The 17599-nt window shown below is 38.2% G+C and overlaps 1 protein-coding gene across 9 annotated transcripts in view; it reads left to right on the top strand.

Annotated features, from left to right (window-relative positions):
* The window catches only part of LOC109401001 (uncharacterized), a 403227-nt gene that overhangs the window by 110070 nt on the left and 275558 nt on the right, over positions 1 to 17599 (top strand). The gene's annotated exons all lie outside the window — the stretch shown is intronic.

Here is a 17599-nt window from a genome sequence, read left to right on the forward strand (position 1 = left end):
TGGTGCTAATGTGCAAGTGTGTGAATGTCGTAAGCTTGAGTATCAGATGATAGAATTGCATCTAAATTGTTTCTGCATACAAATGGATCAACATCAGATGGCTTTGTCTGCAACACTTTTCAATCAATCTAAACTATTTATCTTTCTTCTCTGCTACCACTCACCTAGGACGATGCCTGTTTCTCAGCTTCGTGCGCTGCTATGAGCACTTCCATTGTGTGGTTGACGTTGAGCCATGTTCTCCATGTATTCGTTTGCCCTTATACGTATTATGATTGAGTTTTAACCACTGAAAATTCTATCTCTGTTCAATTAACAACCCCAACCCTTCCGGGAAGCTCGTGGCCATAAAAGCCATTATCTTTACTGCACGTGTACACGAATAGAATGCTTAGATTTTTCCTTCCAAATTGGTCCCAAATACGCAGTATAATTCCATTTCTTCTACCTAAGAAATATCCAAACACCCAACCGGTGCGGCCTGAAATCCTTTTAAATCTCGTTGTGTCAACACGCCCTCACTCACCACCACCACACTGGCGCGGCAGGTTTCCCTGATACCACCTTCAACCGACAGCTTGGCTATAAAGAAGCAACGAAAGGAGTCTCGAGCTTTTGATTAAACGTTTCGCCTACGGCTGATATCGGAGCAGCAAACAGCTCAGACTTCAACATACATCATATGCAGACGTGTTCTTTGAAAATATGTATGAGGTATGGGGCCATTTTGGCAGCCGGTCCTATATTGGGCATAACTCAGCCAATTTTAAGCCAATTGAGGTGCCCTTCTTCTAACCATGTATAAAAAATCAAGTCAATTGGTATTAAATTTACTGAGTAATGGTGGTAGATTGCCCAAAATAAGACCCCCGCCCAAGCGGTTCCGCACGTCTTTTGAATTATTCACACGGTTAAAGTAAAGCTATGAAACAGAGTCATGCTGAAGAAACATAGATTCGATGCACAAATTGGGGTGACTCCCATGCACCTTTTTTTGCATGAAAAACTTTGATCACGGAAGCGATACAGTACTCAGAAGCAATTCTAGTCTCACTTGATACGTAACGTCAGAAAAAGGGCGAAAATGTCTACGAATACCTTTTTAAACTTGTGTCGTTTGCAAATTGTCAAGCTGTCGATAAAACATGCCTCTGGTGTGTGCCTGTTTCGTATCTACCTTTTGGTCGACTTGTCATCATCCAATCGACTAACTGGTTGACTCGCTGGCGGGCAGGTATCTTCTCAATTTGCATGAAAGTTCTTAGTACCTTTTAATTACGTAATATGTATTGCTCTTTCAGGCGAATATCCGCATCCTAGTGGACCGTTCCTGAGAAGTACACAAAAGTAAACGATCCAAATGCATGTTCAAAAGGATTAACCGGCTTATGTCTTATCATGGTTATTGCTTGAATTTTATTACAGTCGAGACCCCTAGGTCTCCAGTTAGCCTAGTGGTAAAGGCTATGGATCGCCAATCCGGAGACGGCGGGTTCGATTCCCGTTCCAGTTGGGAAAATTTTCTCGACTCCCTGGGCATTGTGTATCATTGTGGTTGCCTCACAATATACAAATTCATGCAATGGCAGGCAAAGAAAGCCCAACAATTAATAACTGTGGAAGTGCTCAAAGAACACTAAGTTGAAGCGAGGCAGGCCAAGTCCCAGTGGAGACGTAGACCCATAAAGAAGAAGAAGAATTGCCATCGACGCGGCATAAGAGGCGCGAGCCGGACCGCCAGAACATCGTCTACAGGACACATTCCACGCACTTCTACACCGCGGTTTTTGTACGATATTCCCGGGCTCATGCTGTCGATTTTGATCATTTTTGCACCAAAATGAAGATATTTACTTATATTCTTCCAAAAGTACTCGAAACTTTAAAAAATGTTTCGTGAAAGTAGCATATTTGTTGACGTTTAGACGAAATTTGTCATTTTTTTTGCGATGGTGTCCCGTTACGCTACATTTCTTGATTTCTTCTGATCGTTTGTATGCTGGTTAGCATGTATTGAACAACAGAACGATTTTTGGAAGCTAAAGTTTGATTCTCGCGCAATACTGCGCTTATACTGAGTGTGTCTAAATGGACGAGCAGGCTTCATGACGAGGAGAACTTTCACTTGACACAATTTCTGTCAGACCATGGGTGCTTTAGGTGGTATCTGCTGGTCTCCCGAATCGTCCTTGAACTACAGAGAAAATGGCAGCCACCTTCCCATCCGGAAGCTCGAGTCCAACGAGTAGTCTACAGCACTAGCCAGGACCCAAGCTTCCAGGGGAGAGAGGGCAACTTAAGGGCAAACGTCTTGAAATCCCGCTTCAACAGTGCATCAAAACTTCAGACGCACAAATCTCAAGAATCAAGCTTCAAACACCAATCCATTTTATTTTTCTGTTCTTGCTCACTTGTAATAAGCTTTAAATAAGAAGCTCAGGTGCGCTGGTTTTGATTACGAAGAGATTTGTGCCCTCGAAATCGTGAGTAGGAGCCAAAGTCGACCATTGTGGCGGCCATTTTGGGATTCTTACATTGGCGTATCTAGGATTTTTTCCTAGGGGGTGCCTACACACTTAATTTTGATTACCGAGTTCGGTAATTTTTTGACGAGATTAAAACTGCTGAGCACCGAACTCGTTCAGCAAAAATGCATTGTTTACCTTTTCCATACGATTTTGACAGTTGTTTTACTGAGCCTCAGTAAAATCGATTACCGAAACTACCGAGATCGTACTGCTGTTATAATCTCGTCAAAAAAGTACCGAACAGGCAATTCAGAAATAAGTGTGTAGGGGGTGCCAGTTTCAGGAAAATAACGATCCACCCTCAATTTCTTAGTATAATGATATACTGCGTCGCGGAAAAAAATAGAACGAAAATTTATACGTGCTATATTTTAAAGAACAGCTTTTTTGGCAAATCCAAACCGTTATACTGATGTGAGGTTTGGAAACTTGGTATCTTGATTGCGTATAACACATGGAATTTGTATTTTGGAAATTGTTTTGCAATTTATTTCAATGCCTTTTCTGCAAATCTCTCAGTAATTCCTTTGGATTTGGCAAATTTCTTCGGTAATATCTTTGGATCCCCTTCGGCAATTTCATTAAGAATTTATTTGATAATATGTTTAGAAATTTATACTAAACACCTTTCACGCATCTTTTGAAAATTTTATCGGCAAAAACTATGAAAATTTCTTCGTCAATTCCATTACGAGTTTATTTTGGCTTTAATTTCATTGGCAAATCCTCTGAAATGTTTTCTCGGGAGTTCCTTCTCCAATTTTTTAGTAGTCTTTCAAGCATTGTTTTGGTAATGTCAGCAATTCTATTGATATTTTCTTTTTAAAATTCGTTTAGTAAAGCCTTTGGTAATTCATTCGACAATGACTCTGGGAATTTTTTGGAAATGTCTTCGGCAAATCATTCTACTTTTTTTTGGATTTTCGTCTTTTTTGGGCATTCATAATCTATGCTATTCGGTATTCCTTCGCCAATTTCTTCGAAAACTTCTTCGGAAATTCTTTTACAAATCGCTTTTATAATTTTATTGAAAATTCTTTAAAAAAATTCTTCTCGATTTCTACAGTAATTATTTATCCACACATACCTACGGCAATTCCAAAATTACTTGCATTGAAAATTTATTTGGGAATTTTGGAATCTTCGATTATTACTTTCAGAAGTTCTTCTTCGGTTATTCCTTTGGAAATTGATTCGGCAAATCTCTTGAAGATTTCCTTCGAGAATTTATTTGAAAAAAAAACTTTAGTGGTTCTTTAAAAATTCTGTCACGGTGATACCACGACAATTACTTTTGTTTGTGAAAATTTTTATAGAATACCTTTCGGCAATTTATTTTGAGATTGGATTAAGCCTATTTTTAAAAAAAGTCCTAATATTTTCTTCAGTAATTCCACTGGTAATTCTTATATAAATTCCTTTGCAACTACTTTGAAAGTTCTAAGGTAATTTAGATGGAAATTTTTCCTGTAATTTCTTTGGGAATTTGTCGGGAAGTTTTTCGTGAATTTCATAGGATTTTCATCAAGCAAGCCCAGTTTAGAATTTCTGAGTTTCCAATTCAGCATACTTCGGAAGCGATAGATATAAATAGAATTAAATCATTTATAATTGCAAAAGTAATCACGATAAAATTGCCTGAGAAATTTGAAAAAAAAAACTGAAAAAAAATCTAAAATCATTTTAAAGGAAAAGCCATTGAAATTATAAAAAAAAACAAAGAAATTAAATAAATTAAATTCCAATGAAACTACCACAGAAATTAAAAAAAAACATGCTGAAGAAACTCGCAAAGAAATGGTCATACTGCGGTCTAGCGAACACGGAGTCGTGGGTTCGAATCCCACCCATCTCTCAATTAGACAATTAGCAATATTATGTGCCTTCTAATTAATAACAAGGTGTTCCCGTACATCCCTATAGGATTTCACTAGAGATTTTTCTAGTAATACCTCCCATGATTTCTCTGGAAATTCCAACTATTCCCGAAATTTGTTTAGGGAATCCTCTAGAGAATTATATTAATATAACTGGAATTCCTAGAAGAAGGCCAAGAGGAGCTCCAGGAGTAATATCATAATTAATTTCTAGAGTAATCCATGAATAAAAACTCTAGAGGATCTCCTGAATGAGTCTTACGAAAAATCCCTGGAAGAATCAAAGGCATATCTGAAAGTATCCAAGGAAAATTGCCTTGAAGAATCCCAGCAAGAATGCCAAAAGAAATCCCTTGAGGGATTCTTGCAGGTATCACAATAAGAATTTCTGGAGGAGATTCCTGGATGAAAGTCAAGAGGGGTTCCTGGAGGAATCGAATGATAAATATTTGGAGAAATCCTAGGAAACAAATCCTTTAGGATTTCCAGGAGGAAACACTCAAGGCAAGGCTCCTATGAAGATTGCCTTGAATAATCCCAGCAAGTATTCAGAGGAATCCCTGGCAAAATTCTAAGAAGAATCCCTAGAAGAATTTCGGAAGGTATTTCAGTAAGAATTTTTGGAAGAGTCCTAGGAGTAATTGCTGAAAGAACCACAGCAGGAATAGCTTGAGAAATCCAGCTGAAACTCCTGGAGGAAGAGCATAAGAAGCTTATGAGACAATCCTTGGATAAAAATTCTGAAGAAATCACAGGAAAAATCTCAGAAGGTATTATTAGAAGGATTCTGGGATGTATCATTGTAGAAATCTCTGTATAAATACTAGGATACTAGGAATACTAGAACTTCTGGACGTATTCTAGTAAGAATTCCTGGAGGAATTGTTGGAAGAACCGCAGGAAAGTTGTTTGAGGTAGATATAATCCAATATATCCTTGGAGGAAGGCCAAAAGGAGTTACTGCAGGAATTTCTGGAGAAATCTTTAGATAAAATCTCTAAAGGAATTCCTGGATGAGTCCTTGGAGAAATCCGTGGTAGAACAATCAAAGAAATTTCTGCAAGAATTCCAGGAAGTTTGCCTGGAAAGATCCCAGCCAAAAAGCTAGGAGAAAGCTCTAGAAGAATCCGTAGCATAGTTTCTAAAGTTCCACAGTTATCTAGTAGTCTTAGAATTCCGGGAGGTATCATAGAAGAAATTTCTAGAGAAATCCTAGAATCAGGAATGCCGGGGATATCCTAAAAGTAGTTCCTCTAACAAATGCCTGGAGAAATGTCTACAGTTCTCCTTGAAAGAATCGGTAGAAGTATACTGAAGGAATCCCTGATGGAATCGCAGGAGGAATTTCAGGAGGATTTCCGAAAGTATTGCAGCAACTAAGTATGCCAGGAAAATTACCTAGAAGTATTTCTGAAGGAGTCCTAATGGAGATTGCTTGAAGAATTCCAGCCAGAATTCATGGAGAATGGTCAATAGAAGTTCTTGGAGAAATCCTCTGTGGAATTTCTGGAAGAAACTCTGGAGGAAGTCCTGAATAAATCCTTGAAGAAATTTCTGGAAGAATCACCGAAGGCAACGCTTGAAAATTGAAGCGTTTTACCTCAGAAGAATCAAAATTTTCTCTTCTTTGACCAACGCTTTTCAACCCAAAGCGGTAGCAATACGCCTTCATTGGCTAACATGCTTCAGAAGCAAGTGGGAGCGGGAGCAATAAAAATATAAGTGAGAGTGAGGAACGACGATTCAGCGCCGTGCGGCTCTCTGAATCTCTCTCTTCGCCGGTATATACGGCAATGAATATACTTGATTTCTATCTCGTTATTACAGTGCAAATGACATAAATTCGAATTAAATCGATTATAATAGTCACATCCATCATTCTTTTATGGATAAATTGATTATTTTTACAAGTTTTGAGCTAAAAATAAATCCACTGAATCATTTACGCATCTTCAGCCTCACCGTAGCAAGTGAGAAATAATTGATTGATTTGTCTTTATTAGAGAGACTTTCAGCCCTTGGCTGGTTCGTCTCTTAGTGAGAAATAATCGTTACCAGTCAATATGCTTCACCAGCCAACCGACCGATGAGGAATAGTGGTCGCGGTTGGTTTCGGTTTCTCTTTGCTCCCTGTGCGTGTTCGTTCGTAGTGCTGATGACTGATCGTACCATTCATATTCACTCAATTTCAAGCACTGACCGAAGGATTTTTAGAAAAAAAAATCCAGCGAGATTTTCCGGAAGAATTTCTGGAACTTGCCTAGTAGAATACCTGAAGAATACAGTAAGAGTTCTAAGAGAAATTGCTGCAAGAGTCGCATCAGGAGTTGCTTGAGGAATCCTAGTCACAATTCCCGGTGGAAGGCCAATAACAGCTCCTGGTGGAATTCCATGAGAAATTTCTGGAAGAATCTCTGAATAAAATCTCTGAAGGAATTCCTGAAAGAAACATCGGAGAAACTTTTGAAAGGATCCCAGGAAGATTGTCTTGAATAATCCCGCCAGGAATTCCTGAAGGAATCCCAATAGATTTTTTAGGGGAATCCCTAGAAGAATTCCGAGAAGTATCAATGTAAGAATTTCCAAAGAAATCCTAGGAGAAATTGCTGGACTCTGTAGAAATTTCTAGTATGTACAACCCCATGAGGACTCTCTGGAGAATACTTAGGAAACATCCATTTCTTGAGATTTGTGCTAACGTACGAACCTCGGCACTACACAAAACACGTGGCGCGAGACAGGACACAACACTTATAGTTCTTACAAAAAATTAAAAGGGGGGGGGGGTTAATTTACCTTTTAAGTCGACCGGTTTCGGGCTCGATGTTGCCCATCGCGCCACGTGTTTTGTGTAGTACTAAGGAAAGTTTATTGAAAAAAAAATCGGTGGGAGTTCATAAGGAAGCCTAGAGAAATCACTATATGAACAAATAGAGGTATTTCTGGAGAAATCTATAGAGAAGTCTGTTGATTGTTCTTAAAAATAGCCTAATGCCAAAACGTACGTAATTTGAGTTAAGCACGCCAAAAACATCTACAGACTTCAAGCTTTTCGAAACTTTTTTAAGGTTATTTTTTTTATCTTGTTTACAAAAATTATAATAAATCGGATAAAATTGGGTTGATTTTGAAACTTCATACATTTTGTATGGGATGAAAAATTGGAGGAAAACTTTGAGCCTTATTTACTCGAATGTGGGTTTCTGTCACTTACATCCCTTTGCTTCTAAGCCCCCCAAATATTGGAATTATTGTGTTAAGTTTTAAATTTTAGGTGTTTGTCAAGAAAAAATTCTAGGGGGTGCCAAATGTGTTCTAGGGGGTGCCAGGCACCCCTGGAACCCCCCCTAGCTACGCCAATGGATTCTTACTAGTCTGTCCTTAAGGCGGTAAATGGAGGTATGGTTACCAATAGAATGAACTCACCCATGTACAGTCCCCCTTTTCCGAAGTCATACCTAACGGGCGTACCGCAAAGGTAAGGAGGAGAGAATGAGTTTTTAGTGGGTCGATCCCCACATAACCCGAGGAACCACCTCTTGGGTATATGATCAGCAGATTTCCTACACTCTAACCCATTCACGCCCAGTGATCTATTTATAGATCAGATACCTCGAACGCCCAGTGATCTATTTATAGATCAGTAACTTTTGCGATAACTGCGGAGAAACAAAGCATTTTGGAAGACTGGTGTCTTCCGCAAAGTTGTTGAGGAGATCAAGGACTCTCCCATAGTACATATTTTAATACGTATTCGCTCCTGTAGGTGCCGCTAGTGATCATGAAACATTGTGCTTTGATAGGTGTTCCGTCAACAGCCATTTCCAATACCGTCGCGCTCGTATCTTGAGAATCCAACTACATAGAACAATTTTGTCTTCAGTAAAGTCGATCAGGACATCAAGAGCTATCCGATAGTGAACTAGTTGGTTCTAGGTTTATCCGTTAGGTGGTGCTTGTGAGTCCTAAAAAAATTAAACCTCTGTATCTCAAGAATCCGACTACATAGAAGAATTTCTCCTTCGTCAAGGTTGATCAGGACATCAATAGCTATCCAATAGTGAATCAGTTCGTGCTGGGTTTTTTTTGATAGGTGGCGCTAGTGAGTTCTAAAAAATTTAAACCTCAGTATCTCGAGAATCCGACTACATAGAAGAATTCTGTCTTCGACAAGGTTGATCAGAACATCAACAGCTATCCGATAGAGAACTAGTTGATTGTAGGTTTGTCCACTAGGTGGCGCAAGTGGGCTATAAAATTCTGAACTTCTGTATCTCAAGAATCAGACTACATAGAAGAATTTTGTCTTCGACAAAGTCGATCAGGACATCATGAGCTATACGATACTGAACTAGTTGATTCTAGGCTTATCCACTAGGTGGCGCTAGTGTGTCATAGAAATTCTTAACTTCTGTTTCTCAACAACCAGGCTACACAGAAATTTTTTGTCTTCGACAAAGTTGATCAGGATATCAAGAGCTATCCGATAGTGGTCTAGTTGGTTTTAAGTCTATCCGCTAGGTGGCGCTAGTGAGTCCTAAAAAAATTAAACCTCTGTATCTCGAGAATCCGACTACATAGAAAAAATCGTCTTCGGCAAAGTTGATCAGGACATCAACAGCTATCCGATAGAGAACAAGTGGATTGTTGATTTGTCCGCTAGATGGCGCAAGTGGGCTCAAAAATTCTGAACTTCTGTATTTCGAGAATCAGACTACATAGAAGAATTTCGTCTTCGACAAGGTCGATCAAGACATCATGAGATATCCATAATACTGAACTAGTTGATTCTAGGCTTATCCACTAGGTGGCGCTAGCGAGTCATAGAAATTCCTAATTTCTGTATCTCAACAATCGAATCGAATGCACTATAAAATTATTTTCCTTAAAAATAATAACATTTCTGGAGCTCGATTTGATAAGGTCGTATGTACTTTTGTCGATTAAAAATTCGATCAGTTGGATTCGCTTATTATAGCAAAAACCGTCGAAATTGAACAATGTTGATACATACAGCAGAATCATCACAAAACAGGCTTTCCGTTCCATCATTAAAAGTCTCAAAAATATCTTCCCTATTGCTACAATAACTAAAGTAAACTGATCGAATTTTATATCGACAAATGTACATACGACCTATTCAAATCGAGCTCCAGATTTGTTTTTTTCGTGCACAAGGAAAGCGAAGAAATTTAAAATTAAACCATGTTTACACGTTGTTTATCTAGAAAAATTTTTGAAACATTTTAAAAATATATAGTACAGCAAAAAATGGCACTAGCCTCCTGAATCATCTTGCACCCACTTACCATACTGTTTGTAATTTCTGAATCAAATTGTTCCAAAGTATCCTAACAGTCTATTTTTCTTCTTTACAGGTACTTTACATTTGTAAAAACGTAATATTCCTTCAATCTATCGGTAAGTTTTTAAAAAAAAGCTGAAAATATCTAGAATATAATTACACTAATGGGATGGTTTGTGCTTTAAATTCCAAAAAAATGATCATCTGGAACATGCAACAAGTAAATTGGAAAGACCAAGTAAACATGGTGTTCTACATACTTCAACATGGTGAGATTAATTGGAATCAATTAAATTTTTGGACCTTGTTAGTTGCTCTTACCAAACTCACATACAAGCCCTTATGTTACGGCCCATCCAAGTACAACAAATAGCAATTCTCTTCTCACGATACATTATGCTATAGCCGTATTTATTGCCGCCAAGATAAATGTGATTTAATTAAATTCACGCATGCTTGGACGTAAGCGAACATCTTTCCCCTCAATTCAAGAAGCAAATCCAAAAGCAACGTCACACCAACTACGGGGGTTTGCGTGAAGTTATTTGGAGTAATTCAAGGACGTCTCCCAGTTTGCGTGTGCCCAATGAATGATTACACATATAAGTACATATGTTGTTCTTGTTGATCATCAGATCCAAAAGTAGCAGACATAGGGTCTGGGACCATTTGGGCAGGAGCACCTATTTTGGGCACTTGCTGCTATAACTCAGTCAATTCTGAACCGATTGCCTTGATTTTAGAGACACGAGCAGATACGCACAGTATCTAGCCATGTACAAAAATTTAAGTCAATCGGTTTGAAATTGACTGAGTAATAGCAGCAAGTGCCCAAAATAGGTGCTCCTGCCCAAATGGTCCCAGACCCTACATCGAAACCACCGCGAATTGTCTCGGTGTTGGCCAAACGATTCCCAGTGGTTTGCCGCATTCTTGAATGGGTGCCAACTCTACGGAAGGTTTGACTTTGACAAAGCGCCCTATCTAAACACGGTACGCCACACGTTAACGCATTAACGCCATTTATCGTCTAGTGGAGACATACGAACTGGGAGCCAGTGATTAACGGCATTGATTCTGTGATTAAAATTCTAAGCGGCACGGTTGTAACTCCAATTAAAATAGGTCGTTGATCGTGTGTTTGTAAGGCAGGAAACAGCGAGCGACATTAGAATAAACAAACGGGAATCGGGACTTTAACTTTGAAATGCCGATTGTGAACATTTCTTGCGTCCAGTTGTTCATTGATCTAACTAATGTGGTCGATTTCCGTGTATCGACGTGCTTAAGAGTTTGAGTCCCACACAAGACGCAATCATTTCAGATTCTCAAAGGTCACTGATGTTTCGAAAAACTTGTTGAAGAAATGTATTAAAGGGTTTATTAAAAAATTTATGAAGGATCTTTCGTGAAATTCGTAGAGAAATATAAGCAAAATGCGTCAACGAATCTCCTTAACCCTTTGATGCCGGAGTTTTTCCAAGCGTTATTATTGGACTTTTTCTACGTTTTTCTGTTGTTTTGGTGCTCAATAGCATAAGAAGGGTAGAATATCATGCAAAATATGTTTTTCTGTATATCCTAGGTCATTCTTCAGTTTAGATCCCAAAGTCTACGGGTGTAACAAAAACTGCTTTCATTCTACAAAGCTACGATTTGTAATTCATCATGTCCAGTATGTTTTCTGAAAGTTTAATAGACAGTACAAGATCAGTCGGGGTATCCTAGGTCATCCAAACTGGTTTTGAGTACAGATCCCAAAGTCTACGTGTGTAACGGTAACTTCTTTCATTATACAAAGCTACAATTTGCAATCTATCATGTCCAGAAGACTGAAAGTTCAATAGACAGTATCAGATCTGTTTGTATATCCTAGGTCATCGAAATATTGGTTGATAAATCCCGATTGAACGTTTGTTTATCAAAAGCTATGAAAGTGATGAAATGTATTTATTTTAGAAGCCAGACCAAATTTGCAAAGCTTGATGTGTTTTATGAGAATACGTGCTAGTGGGTCGCCAAATTCTAAAAAAAAATCAAAAGTGTCGCAAACTGAAAAAGTTTGGGGACCCCTGATCTACAGCAATTGAAGTTTCTGTTTTGGCTATATAGAGTTATGTTGCATAATCTATTATACTTACTGGAGCTCACAGAATACAACCAGAGTCTACGACATAGCTAAATTATCAAACAATATTGTGTAACATTACTATCTGAAACTAAATCGCCTTATGTCACAGTGGTTGTTTTTATCAACTAAGCTTCATAACAGTAAGGATAATATTCATAATATCCCAAAAATATATAACAACGCTTATTGTTCCTCGAACTACTTTGGTAAGTACAGTGGATTAGTTAGTGTTACTTCTAATTAACGTAGTGGCAAAATCTATTATCACAAATCCAGACAACCAGACAAGCTATGGTCTCCGGAGTAGTGTTTTTGATCTGGAATATCTCAAAACTATCTTGAAATGGCTCATGATATGCCAGGGCGATTACAGATTACAGTTTGAAGTACATTGTGAGAATAACTACTGTTACAATCAAGAGCTGAGCTTCAAGATAGTTTGGATGATCCTCAATGTCCCAAAGGTTCATAATAATATATAGTAGACTTCAGGTTGGTCCAGTCACTGCGGTTGATCATGATAAACGTTACTCAGTATGTCAGATATAGCTGATGTTACGAATGTGAAGTTCTGAACTCCAAGATAGTTTGGCTGACCTGGAACATTCCCATAGTGTATCCAAATGACAATTGAGATTTCAAGAGCTTCACGGATCTCAGCAGATTATGCTATGCTATTATTCATGGTGAAAACATATAAAGTTTTTCTTGTAGATTTAAAGTACTTCATTATAGTACAGTTTGGACGATCCTGAATGTTCCAAAGGTTTATAATAAAAAAAGAGCCTTCACATTGTTCCAGGAACCACGGATAAATATGCAACGTTACTCAGTATAGCAGATACGGTTGTTATTACGAGTGTAGACCTGAAGTCCTGAACTCCAAGATAGTTTGGCTGACCTGGAATATCCTTATACAGTCGAGTCTCTTACTAAACGAATTCCTATTAAACGGACTCCTATTAAACGAACTCCTACTAGACAGGGGTGAGCGTTATAGGAGACTAAGAGCTTATGGGATTTCGGCATTTTGGGGGTGTGGCCTATTATCTCGGGTGTGTTAAGAGTTAACGCAATACTTTCTTCGGCAAAGTTTTAGGGCTTGATAAGATCTACCATTTAGAACTTTGGTTCATATGATTAGTTGGCAATTTGGCCGCTAGAGGGACCATCAACAATTTGATGCTAAATTGCACTACAGGAACCATATCAGGTTGTCAAGAAAACGTTACGATATGCGACAGCTCAAGACCCTGATAATTTGGAAGGGTAGTGTCTTCGGGAAAGTTGTTGGGTACGCCAATAACTTACTGACGATGAGTTGCGAAGTTCGAAATTCCTCCACTGGGCGGCGCTAGTGAGCAAGTAAATTTTCAAAACCTCATATCTCAGAATTCCGATAACTTAGGAAGTTGGTGTCTTCGGCAAAGTTGATCAGTATGACATGAACTTACATAAAAATAAACACTTGTTTCGCAATTCTGCCACTAGGTGGCGCTAGTGAACATGCAAATTTTAGAAATCTCATAGCTCAGAATCCTGATAAGTTAGAAAGTTGGTGTCTTCGGAAAAGTTTATCAGTATGACATAAACTTACATAAAAATAAACACTTGTTTCAAAATTCTGCCACTAGGAGGCGCTAGTGAACTTGCAAGTTTTAGAAATCTCATAGCTCAGAATTCTGATAACTTAGAAAGTTGGTGTTTTCGGCAAAGTTGATCAGTATGACATAAACTTGCATAAAAATAAACATTTGTTTCGCAATTCTGCCACTAGGCGGCGATTACCGGTTTTTTTCGTACTTTTTCGACTTTTTTGGCGTTTTTTCGGCTTGGCAGAACTAGTGTCGCTCCCCCCGATAACTTAGAAAGTTGGTGTCTTTGGAAAAGTTGATCAGAGTGACATAAACTTACATAAAAATAAACACTTGTTTCGCAATTCTGACACTAGGCGGCGCTAGTGAACATACAAATTTTAGAAATCTCATAGCTCAGAATTCTGATAGCTTAGAAAGTTGGTGTCTTCGGCAAAGTTGATCAGTATGACATAAACTTACATAAAAATAAACACTTCTTTCGCAATTCTACCACTAGGCGGCGCTAGTGAGCATGTAAATTTTCAAAACCTCATATCTCAGAATCCCGATAACTTAGAAAGTTGGTGTCTTTGGAAAAGTTGATCAGAGTAACATAAACTTAGATAAAAATAAACACGTGTTTCGCAATTCTGCCACTAGGCGGCGCTAGTGAACATGCAAATTTTTATAAATCTCATAGCTCAGAACCCTGATAACTTAGAAAGTTGGTGTCTTCGGCAAAGTTGATCAGTATGACATATACTTGCACAAAATGGGACACTTGTGTCAGAATTCTGCCTATAGGTGGCACCATTAATCACGCAAGTTTTGAAAATCTCATAGCTTAGAATTCTGCAATCTTGGAGAGGCTGTATTCTTCATTGATGAGATACTTGGTTTGAAATTCTGCCCCTGGGTAGCATGTTAGGCATTTTATTAGTTGTATACCTTGATGTCAGTCGGACTCGAAAGGAATCCTCCGTGGAATTTTTAAGAGTATGCCAGCTGAAACTACTAGACGAATAAAAAGAATTAAAAAATTAAAGAATAACGAAACAATTGTTTATTTTTATGTAAGTTTATGTAATTCTGATCAACTTTGCCAAAGACACCATCTTTCTAAGTTATCCGGGAGAGCGACACTAGTTTTGCTGAGCCGAAACTCCCCAAAAAAGTCGAAAAAATACGAAAAAAAGCAGTTAACGCCGCATAGTGGCAGAGTTTTGAAACAAGAGTTTATTTTTATGTAAGTTTATATCATACTGATCAACTTTGCCGAAAACACCAACTTTCTAAGTTATCAGAATTCTGAGCTATGAGATTTCCAAAATTTGCAAGTTCACTAGCGCCTCCTAGTGGCAGAATTTTGAAACAAGTGTTTATTTTTATGTAAGTTTATGTCATACTGATAGAGTAAGGTGGGGCAAAAGTTCGACCCTAGTTGAAAATTAAATTTTTATCAAGAATTCGAAGCAGATATAAATAAATGAATACCGTGTGGTGATTCTACCATCCATTAGCTAAAATTTTGCTGAACAAAGTTACGCCAAATGTCTTTTCAATTTTGAGTTACAACACTTTTTGTATGTGTGAGTCTAATTCGAACTCTTGCCCCACCACTGGGGCAAAAGTTCGAATCTAGTGTTTGTGGTATTTCGCTAACCGTAGAACACTATTTCAACACTTTGGTAATTGGAATACCTAAAACCAATTGATATTTGATATTGGAACTGGAATACACTTTAAAGGTTGATCTGGATTTTACCCAAATCAGGGTTGAATTTACTTTACCAAAAATTAGTAATTTTCCGCCAAATGCAGATAAAACAACATTTATTTTCAACTTTGATCGAATTTTCTCACTGATTCCATCATTTTTAGAGATAATATGTACATTTTGCAGAATTTTAGGGTTTTAGATAAAGTTGCCGCATGACTCGAACTCTTGCCCCACAATTCGAACTTTTGCCCCACTATGTGTAAAATATGATTTCCAAATCTTTTTTGCAAAGAGTTATACATGCTAAAGCATCTTCAAAATATACCTAGTTACGCCCCAAAATAAAATATCGAATTCGATTTCATTACAATTCCATTCCATGCGTTGGAAGGACCATCGCATATTACAATTTTTTGATCAAAAACCAACATCGTGTCATAACTTTTGGAAACATTGACCAATTTTCATAATTTTTGGAGTGAAAGACTCTTTTTCAAAAAGGTTTCGAACAACCTTGACACCCGAAAGATATAATTTGAATTAGGCTCAAAAACTTCAAAAGAAACTCTTGCCCCACTCGAACTTTTGCCCCACTTTAATCTAAACTTTGCCGAAGACACCAACTTTCTAAGTTATCAGGATTCTGAGCTATGAGATTTCTAAAATTTGCATGTTCACTAGCGCCGCCTAGTGGCAGAATTGCGAAACAAGTGTTTATTTTTATGTAAGTTCATGTCATACTGATCAACTTTGCCGAAGACACCAACTTCCTAAGTTATCGGGATTCTGAGATATGAGGTTTTGAAAATTTACTTGCTCACTAGCGCCGCCCAGTGGAGGAATTTCGAACTTCGCAACTCATCGTCAGTAAGTTATTGGCGTACCCAACAACTTTCCCGAAGACACTACCCTTCCAAATTATCAGGGTCTTGAGCTGTCGCATATCGTAACGTTTTCTTGACAACCTGATATGGTTCCTGTAGTGCAATTTAGCATCAAATTGTTGATGGTCCCTCTAGCGGCCAAATTGCCAACTAATCATATGAACCAAAGTTCTAAATGGTAGATCTTATCAAGCCCTAAAACTTTGCCGAAGAAAGTATTGCATTAACTCTTAACACACCCGAGATAATAGGCCACACCCCCAAAATGCCGAAATCCCATAAGCTCTTAGTCTCCTATTAAGCGGATTCCTATTGCGCCCCCCGACCAGTGATCTTATAAGAGTCTCGACTGTAGTGTCTTTGAATGACATTTGAGATTTCAAGAGCTTCGCGGATCCCATCAGATTATGCAAAACTATTATTTATTACGAAAACACATAAAGTCATTCTAGTAGATTTGAAGGAATTCATTATAGAACAGTTTGGATGATCCTGAATGTCCCAAAAGTTTGTAATAAGCCAGTAGACTTCAGATTACTCCCGTAACTGCGGTTTATTATGCAACGTTACTCAGTATAACAGATATGGCTCTTGTGTCGAGTGTAGACCTGACGTTCTGAACTCCAAGGTAGTTTGGCTGACCTGAAATATCCCTATAGTGTATATAAATAACATTGTAGATGCTAAGAGCTTCACGGATCCCAGTAGGTTATGCAGTACTATTATTTATGGGGAAAATACATAAAATTATTCTTGTAGATTTGAAGCACATCACTATAGGACAATTTGGAAGACCTAGAACATCCCATAATATAAAACACCTTTTGATGGATGGGCTGAATTCCCTAAAAATATGTGTTTAGTTTTCAAAATTTGTTTTTGAGTAATGTTTTATTGTCTATGGGCGATGGTTGATAACGCGATGCTATTTTTGGGATCCTGCCGTGAGGAATGTAGCATATTCCTTACCCATATACAAACCTATTGAAAGACAAAATATTCTATAACAAGCAAATACGTACTCCACATTGTATAAAGACAAACCCCAAACAACCGAAGCGCATACAGAGCACATTCATAAATAAAGCGTATCATTCTTATCCTCCACTTTTCCATACAACCAGTAGCGGTCCCCGTGCACCAAAAGAAAGCTGGTATGATGAACTGTATCCTTCATTGGTGCCACAGACTGCACTGCTGCTGTTGTGCAGCATTTGTATGGAGAAGAAGCTTTTGTCCGGTCGTGGACCATTACCACTTCTAGTGGGGTGTTTCGGAACGTGGCCGGAGACCACGAAAGCAAACTTTTGGTATGAATGAAAAATAAAGTTCTTATGAAGATATTCTCCCCCTGCTCTTTGCACAGCTTGTTCGAAAAATAGATCCTCAAAAGAGCAGAACTATAAGTGTATCCTTGTTGCTGTGCACTTTGCTAACCATCCATTGAATGCTCAGTTTGGGTATTCATCGGTTTTGAATCGGTTTTCATCCTTTCATCCAGTTTTGGGGAGCTTAGAGTTTACCATTCATGCTGTCAGGAACGGAAAACCGCACAAATTTCATCAGAATGAAAAATT

The sequence above is a fragment of the Aedes albopictus genome, chromosome 2 (genome assembly GCF_035046485.1).
Source record: "Aedes albopictus strain Foshan chromosome 2, AalbF5, whole genome shotgun sequence".
Taxonomy (NCBI): Eukaryota; Metazoa; Arthropoda; class Insecta; order Diptera; family Culicidae; genus Aedes; species Aedes albopictus.